This window comes from Phascolarctos cinereus, unplaced genomic scaffold, assembly GCF_003287225.1.
Source record: "Phascolarctos cinereus isolate Bilbo 61053 unplaced genomic scaffold, phaCin_HiC Scaffold_945;HRSCAF=1600, whole genome shotgun sequence".
NCBI lineage: Eukaryota > Metazoa > Chordata > Mammalia > Diprotodontia > Phascolarctidae > Phascolarctos > Phascolarctos cinereus.
In genome coordinates this window covers 1-8,645 of record NW_027556341.1, presented here as the reverse complement: position 1 = coordinate 8,645, position 8,645 = coordinate 1, and the positions used below count along the sequence as shown (strand labels likewise).

The 8,645-nt window shown below is 40.9% G+C and overlaps 1 long non-coding RNA gene across 2 annotated transcripts; it reads left to right on the top strand.

The window, feature by feature from the left end:
- The first annotated feature begins 4,228 nt into the window (after positions 1–4,228).
- Positions 4,229–6,651, top strand: LOC110204703 (uncharacterized). Of its 2 annotated transcripts, none has more exons than XR_013483766.1 (3): positions 4,229–4,323; positions 5,707–5,848; positions 6,325–6,651. It is a non-coding gene; the product is annotated as an uncharacterized LOC110204703 (long non-coding RNA). The 2 variants fall into 2 exon arrangements; XR_013483767.1 differs by lacking the exon at positions 4,229–4,323 and adding an exon at positions 5,099–5,152.
- The last annotated feature ends 1,994 nt before the right edge of the window (positions 6,652–8,645 follow it).

The following is an 8,645-nucleotide window of genomic DNA, read 5'->3' as shown; positions in this document are numbered from 1 at the left end:
AGAACCCCTGCCCTCAAAGAGTTCACAATCTTATGAGGGAGAGTATATGTAAGCAAATGTATACAAAGTAAGCTCTAAACAGGAGAAATGGGATGCAGAGCAGGGCTTGGAGTCAAAAAGACTTGAGTTTGAAACCAAATTCAGACACTTCTTAGCTGTGTAATCCTGGGGAAGTCATATTCCTCATTTGTAAAATGGGGATAATAGCATTTATCTCCCAGAATGGTCATTAAGATAATGTTGCTAAAGGACGTGGTGAACTTTAAAACATTGTATAAATACTAGCTATAATCTCAAAATCTAGCTATAATTTTCTCTCATAAAATCACTCAAAATCAAGATCTTTCTTGATTGTCCAAGTAACTCATGAGAATTCAGGGCTGGAGGTGGGGAGGAGAGAGTAAATGTGTTCTCTACCCCCAACACCATCATGGCAGTGTCATGAACTCTTTCCTCTCTGTATTCACATCATAACCACCTTAGTTCAGATCACCAGCATCTCTTACCCAGACAGTGACAATTCTCTCCTACCAGCTCTCCAAGCATCCAGACCCTCAATCCATTCTTCATCAAATCTGCCAAGTTAACATGCATAAAGTGCAAGACTCTCTGGGTTATTCCCATGATAGGAAGCTTCAGGGCTCCTAAGACAAAACACTAACTCATGTATTTGGCATTTAAAGCCCTTCACAATTTGGCTGCAGCCTCTCTTTCCAGGCTGGTTACACATTCTTCCCTCTCACAGCCTCCCTCTGCCCCAGCCAAGCTGCCCTGCTTGCTCTTCTTTGTACACAATATTCCATCTTTTGCCTCTTTACCTTTATACAGTCTGGCCACCCTCCCTGGAATGCTCTCACTCTCTTTCCTCAACACTTAGCAGCCCTAATATCCGTTCACACTCAGCTGCTGCCTCTTTCAAGCAGCTTCTCTTATTCTTCCTGTTGTTAATATCCCACCCCCAAATCTCTGTGTATGTATTTTCCATGGATCCCATGTGTACTTATATTTATATGTATTGTATTCCTTCAGTAGAATCGAAACTCCCAGAGGGTAGGGGCTGTCTTAGTTTTATCCTTTGCTTTTGTATCGCCATTACCTGGCATTCTGCTTGGCACAGAAAATACATTTTATACTTCCTTGTTGATTGACTGATTTCATATACTGACAAAAATGTTAAACACTACAGAACCAGGCTGTACATCATTGAACTGTTCACTAGAGACTTTCTTTCAGGTTGAAATGAAGGTATCCTTAAGAACTTTTTAACACCCTCCCTCCATATATTGCCACTCTGTTTCTATTGCCTCTGCAATTTTCATTTTTTTCCAGGGCCCTGGCCAATGGGAGATTTTTTAAAAATAGTGTTAAGCTGACATACAAGCATGAGAGTATTGATTCCATTGCTTTATCTTTTCTCATTAATTTATTTACTTTATGCTTGTCTGGTTTGAAGTTTTGCAGGTCAAAAATTGACTCATGTTTGAGTTTCTGTTTTTTAGGAAATGCCTGAAACCCACCCTTTTCTTGAAGTCTGTCTTCTTTTATCAAATATTTATTTTCTCCCACCAAAAGAAAAAGACAAATAATAGGCTTCTTAACAAACAAGCATAATGAAGAAAAATACATTTCTATATGGCCTTGTCCCAAAATGTGTCCCTTTCTACATACTAGTCCATGAATTCTCTCTCAGAAGGCAGGTACCATTCTTCATCACTAGTACTCTGTGCTCATGTTTGCTAGTTGAATTGACATGAGTTCATAAATCTTTCAAAATTGTTCATTTTTACAAGACTGATGGCTATAAGTCCATCTTATTTTGTTCAGGATGAAGCTTGTATTTGCAGGATTACTTATTTAGTACTATAACTCAATCTGCTTTGATTTTAATATCATTGTTTCACCTCTGTAGGCCTCAAGTTCTTTTTCTTTAAAATGAATGTGCTTGGCCAGTTGATCTCCAAGATGCGTCCTAGCTATAAATCCTAGGAGCTTGCGTATTTCATAGAATTTCATAGAATCTGTGGGTTGGAAGGAGTCTTAGCAGCCACTTAATTTTTAAGGCTGTCCCAGAAAAGGTTAGAATTCCTGTGCTTCCTCATTTCCCAGAAGACAGAACTCACAAGTCATTTGAAGTTACAGAGACACATTTAATCTCCACACAAGGGGATAATGTCCAAGATGTAATACGTTTCTTCATTAAGTAATAAATTCCCCATGTAAGGAAATCTTCAACCTGGGGCTGGCTGACAATTTAAGGGAGTTTTGGAAAAGGAAACTTCTGATCAGTTACAGATTGGCTGGTTGAATTTCCGTCTCCCTACAAAATTTGAAATTCTGTATTCTCCTGCCCGAAGACTTTTCTCTCAGTTCCCTGTTCTGAAAATCTGAAATCCCTTCTTCTTTTTGTTTCTTTTAAACTAAAATGCTGTCCTGATTTGTAGTAAAAGTATCTGTATGCAAGGTCTCTTAGCAGGTTATCAACTTTTTGAGTGAATTACTTTATCAGGTCCTCACCATGCCACATATATCATAGATAATAAATAGAGAGCTGAAAGGATTCAGCTCTCTCCTGTTACATATGAGGAAACTGAGGCCCAGAAAAATTAAGTGACTTTCCCATGGACACAGACCCCTTAGCTGAGAATAAAGTTTAATTCATCTTCCTGATTCAAAGCCTAGTGCTCTATTCACTATGTCATATTTCTGGACGGGAAGAAGGTTGCCTGGGAAAAGTACGCCTATGGATGGGTAAGGGAAACCTAAGAGCATTAGGAAGGTTATTCTGTTTAAGAGTGGGGAAATGAAGGTGGGGGAGAACTCCTAAGAGAAACTTTAAGAACTTCACATGGTTACTAATGGCTTTTCCTGCTGTTTCTCATTACTTAATGTATTTTGTATCTCTGCTTTAGGAGAAAGATAATGCTCAGACTGAATTTGACTTGGAAAATGTAAAAATGACAGGAGTAGATTTATTTAGCGCAGGAACAGAGACAAGCAGTAGCACCCTACGATATGGCCTGCTGCTCATTCTGAAATACCTGAGGTCCAAGGTAAGTGCAAGAACTGCCATGCTTTCAGACCAGGCTTGCTTTCCCATTCCTGCAGCTTGCCAGGAGCTCGTCTCTCCTTTCCACCTATTGGATTTGCATGACTTCCTCACAGATCAGCAACAGGTCAGACAGTAGCATATTGAAGAAAACAGGACCCCTGAACAAGACCTGTTAGTTATTTAACATGTGGAGGTCTGTCATGAGGAATTCAATTCACTTTAAAGAACATATAAAGCTCCCACTGTGCACCCTCAGTTCTACCATAGGTAGAACTTACATATTGACAAATGGAGACTTCATGTAAGGAAAGACTTACCAATTATTAAAATTCTCCAGAAGTCCATTCAGCTGCGCAGGAAATAGTGAGTTCTTGCTTACTAGAGATTCTCAAGCAAAGGCTGGTTGACCCTTTGTTCAGTCCATTAGAGTCAGGATTCCTGTTCAGCTATGGATGGCCCTAGGTGAAAACATGTCACCTGTAATGCTGAGATTCTATGCTCAGCAGCTCAGGTATGAGACAGGAGCTGAGATACAGAGCTGGTGAATGGTTTAAATCAAGATGATAATGCCATCACCAGCACTAACAAATTCAAATGATGGCATCGACTTTCTTTGACAATAAGAGCTGGCATAATAAACATAAAGAATGTGAGGGTTACAAATAACTTGACATGTAATTTCATTTGATGTCTGCTAAGGGAGGTGCAGTTTTTATCTCCATTTTAGAAATCATAGGATAATAGAGTTAGAGGGTAGGGAACCTTAGAAGACAGATAATTTATGATCCTCATTTTTCAGATAAGCAAAATGAGGCTTTCACAGATTTAATGACTTACCTGAATTTACACAGGTAATGTCTAAAGAGAAATGTAAACACAATTCTTTCTGACTCCTACCCAGTAAATCATGAAAGTTTATTGTATTGCTGTTACAGAAGCCTTTGTATCCTTGACTGAGTAGCAGGAGGACACTGAGCTCATCTGAGAATCATCTCAGGTCCTAACATCAGGCAGATATTGCAAACAGGCTCAGTTGAGAATTCCCAGGAGAGAGGAACATTGAGTGGTGCTTTGTATTTTTGTGTCTGCAGCAAAAATTCTTGAGGAAATTGAACGTATTGGACAATCGACTTCCTTCCATAAGGGACAGACAAGATATGCAATACATGGGTGCTGTGGTGCATGAAGTGCAAAGATTCATTGACCTCGTACCTCTCAACATACCCCATGCAGTGAACCGAGACATTCATTTCCAACAATATATCCACCCCAAAGTCAGTAGTCTTGGGAGAATGGGATCTTAAACACTATTTATTCCAATGATCTCATCATGGACATGAGAAAATGGAGTCCCATTGTCATGATCTCACTTAAAGTTCTCCTTGAGGCAGTGCGTTATTACATACAGCTTACTCGCATGTGGTGCTAAATGAAGAATAAGAGAAAAGTGTGCCCTTATCTCTGTTCTTCCTGCTTCTCATTCACCACAGTAATGCTCTGGAAAGAAAATGTACAGGGAACGTAACAGGGTGAGGTTGCTCAAGAGAAATGTTTTTGTCCTTTTCTCTTACTAGGCAGTGAAGCAGAATGTATACATACTATTCTCTGTTCCATTGTGTAGATAGAGACATTGATTTTCAGGTGTAATGGCTTCCCTAAGATCATTTCAGTGTTGGAGCTGAGACTAGAACCTAGGTCTTTAGACTCTAAAATGCTGCTTTCTGGGGTTGCTAAATAAACAGTGAATGAATTAAATGAATTAGATTGAAGTTTCCTAGCAATGGCTGAGCAAAACTCTTCTCCCTCAAAGGAAAGTGAAGGCAGCATCACACCTAATTTCACATTTAATGTACCCCACCGAGGCATTGCTCAGTTCAAATCATGAAGGCTTCACTAAGAACTTACTATGTGAAAATTGCTAGGCCAAGTGCTATTGAAACAAGGTGACAATAGAAGGGTTTTGACCATTGAAGACTTTGGCTTGCAGGAGGGAGCTGAGTTTGGAACCAGAAAAGTCAGCCTAAAGTATTATTTCTTTCCTTGAGACCCAAGCTGTGATTTGATTGGCAAAGTGGCTTCTTGCTGAAGAAATTCCCTGAGAAGGTAGCCTAGTGTGCCCCTAGAGTCTTTAAGCATTGCCTGGGGCACTGGCCATTCACATGTTCTGCCCAGAGTCCCACAGGCAGCAGGTGCACACATGATGTATAGACCAAAGAACTGAGGGTAGGGAGAGCACAAAGAGCTTAGCATCTCAGCCAAGGTTTCCTGTAAGAGGGGTTACCCAAGCCAATCCTTGAAGAAAGCTGGGGAATCTAAAAGGCTGAAGTGAGCAAGGAGTGGCTTCCAGGTGTGGGACATGGTCACTATAAAGGCATGAAGACCACAGAGGGGGCCTTGTGGATGGGGAACAGCAGCTGGACTAGTTCAGCTGGAGCCCAAGGAAGGCTTGATGGGGACAATAATGGGGACATCACTCTGGAAAGCTAGACTGGGGCCTAAGCAGATTCTTAATGGGATGACATCTCATTGATAGCACATGCAAAGAAGTATGCGTTTTGTACTAGAGAACATAGTGAGTCTCTGAAGATTTTTGGAACTAGAATACAAAGCATATTCATAATGACACCTGACTCTCCTCTGGAATTTCTTCCCTTTAGGGCACAACAATATTCCCACTGCTCACCCCAGTCTTGCATGACAAGAAAGAGTTTCCCAAGGCTGACCAGTTTGACCCACAGCACTTCCTGGATAAGAATGGGAAATTCAAGAAAAGTGACCACTTCATGCCTTTTTCTGCTGGCAAAAAGAAACCCTTCTCATCTCTACCTCTCACTCTAAAAGGGGAATCCCATTCTCCCTCCCACTCTCCTCTGGCTGAGCCTCCTCCTGGCAGTTCTTCTGAAGACACATAGCCCACTCTGACATGACATACACTGTCTTTTCTAGTATTCCCATGACCTGGCTTTTTCTCAGAGCCCTGAATAGATGAGCTGAGCCTCTTGCCTGGCTCACCTGCCCTCTAACTCCATTCCAAGATCCACTACACAAGGGGTTACTGTGAGAAGAATGTTGTGAAGAAGGAATTCCTTCCTTCTCCTTATGGCCATTAATGGTTGAATTATAACTAATAATAATAGTTCTCACCTTTTCTGCCCATCTACATATTTCTCTTTTACTCCTTTTCCCATTATTGTGCTGGAACAGCAAGTCTCTTTTACTCTGGCTCACTGTGATATTCCATGAAGATTACCAAGCATAATTCCGTTTCTTTCTAGGAAAACGGTCTTGTGCTGGAGAGGGCCTGGCGAAGATGGAGGTGTTTTTGTTCCTTACCACCATTCTACAGAACTTCACTCTCAAACCAGTTGGAGATCCAAATGAAATTAGAATAAAGCCCAATTATGTTGGATTCAGCAACGTTCCACCACATTACCAACTGTGCTTTCTTCCTCACTGAGAAGAACACAAAGTTGATTTGGTGAATTAGCAAGCTGGTTCATCTTCTCTACTGAATACTCTCATGTGTTTTTCTGGAATCCCTTTGAGGGAAAGAAAAATTCCCACATCTTGATTAAAATGAGTTTTAAATTTCAGAGACATGACAGCCTTGTTGAGTATCTTCAATGTCATTATGATAGGGCTGCATTACAGACATTATGTGCAACCCTTGCACCAATATCCAGGCAAATCCTCAATTCTAGATTTAGGCTGTGGAGGAAGTTCTGTAAAACATCTCGCCTCCAAACCATATGTTTTTGTACTTTTCTTTTCATGTTTCCTTCCAGATGATCCTATTTTTTATTATATAGCTCTCGTTTGTGAATTTGGGGCAGAATGAACAGGGCTATGTTGCTAACAACTCCAGACATGGAAATTTGTGTTTTTAGTTCCATACACTGAGGATTCATGACTTCAAAGAAAATGTGGTAACAGGGAAGGATTCCTGGCTTTGGGGGCAGAGGACCTGAGATCAATCCTGCCCCTAATGATAACAACTTGTGTGGCCTTGGGCAAGTCGCTTCACCATTTGTTCTCACATCAGATTCTTCATCTCTACAATGAATGGGTTGGATTAGGTAGGCTCAGAATTCCCTAATGAGTCTCCATCTATGATACTTTGATCAGTGGGGTGAGTCCATTCATCAGTGCTTTAGGTCCTTACTGCATTTCTCATTTCACTTTCCTCCTTTCAGCACTGAGCCAGTTCCAACTCAACTTGCTCTCCACTTTCAAATCCCACATCCCTTTTTCCTATGGGACGTGCACTACTTTACTGAATCCTAGCAAGAAATTATTGCTACCACTTGCCTTCTCTGTTATTATAACCTTGCAAGTGAACACAGATCTCTGCCCCAACTGACTACCCTCTCCCTTCAGTATCTATTCTAAGATTACTCTTCTTTACTGGGGCCTCTCCTTTCATCTCACTCCTTCCCTCTCACCATAACACTGAACTTAATACATCACTAAGAAAATTGAGATTATGTATTGCTAATTTATTCTTTTCTAAAATTGTTTATTCTTAGTCATGTCTCCACCATCACACACACTTTCTTTCTTTTGTTCTAACATGGTAGAGGAACTGGAAAGAAAAAAAAAAAGGAACATAGCATCTCTTTTTCTAACCACTCACCCCACTACTTTGGCCTTGCTCTCACCTCCCCCTCTCCTGCTGAGAGTTTCAACCTCTAACCTCCCCTGTCTTTCCCTAATTTTCAATTCTCTTAAATCCATTGATTCCTATCCTATTGCTTACAGTAAAATGCACTTCTCCCTCATCCTTAAAACAAAACTAATCAAAAAAATCTCATTTCCAGAGGTTTCCTGGCTGACTCTTACTGCCTATATTTTACTCAGTACTTTTGTAACTTTGAAAAGACAAAGTATGCCTTTTTGAACATCTGCTGAGTCAACAGTAGATTTGCTTCCACTTTTGGGAGGCTCAGGATATCTGAGTCCTGCATGACTGGCTTTTCATCTTAGAGGCTCAAGAGTGCTGAGTCACACATGGCCAGCAGCAAAGCCACCTGGGAATCCTTCTATATGCTCTGTACGGTGTCAATTATATTGCCTTCATCTCTCTTTCTTCCTTTCCATGGCCAAACTCCTAGAAAAACTATCTACCTATTGGCCACTTTTTCACCTCTTTATGACCTCTTTTGGGCTTTTCTGGGCAAGATCGAGAGCAGTCTGCCATTTCCTTCTCCAGCTTATTTAACAGATGAGGAACTGAGTCAAACAGGGTTAAGTGACTTGCCCAGGGTCACACAGTTAGTAAGTGTCTGAAGCCAGATTTAAACTCAGAAGGAGTCTTCCTGATTCCAAGCCCAGTCATCTATACAACTATATACCTAGGTACAAAGGTAAATAACAGTGAGTAATCAGAAGGGACCATACAAGGATACAGTATTTACAGGTCTCACCTGTAGCCCCCAAGAAGCTGTAGTATGTGCTAAGGCCAAATCCTGCTAAAACCATCTTGGCTGACCAGCTAAAGCAAGTTGAGGGTAACTGACAGGCCTGAAATTCATTTGTGACTTAGGGGGTGTCAACCCAAAGCATATAAAGACTTCCCCTTGTGGAATGAGTGGATGAA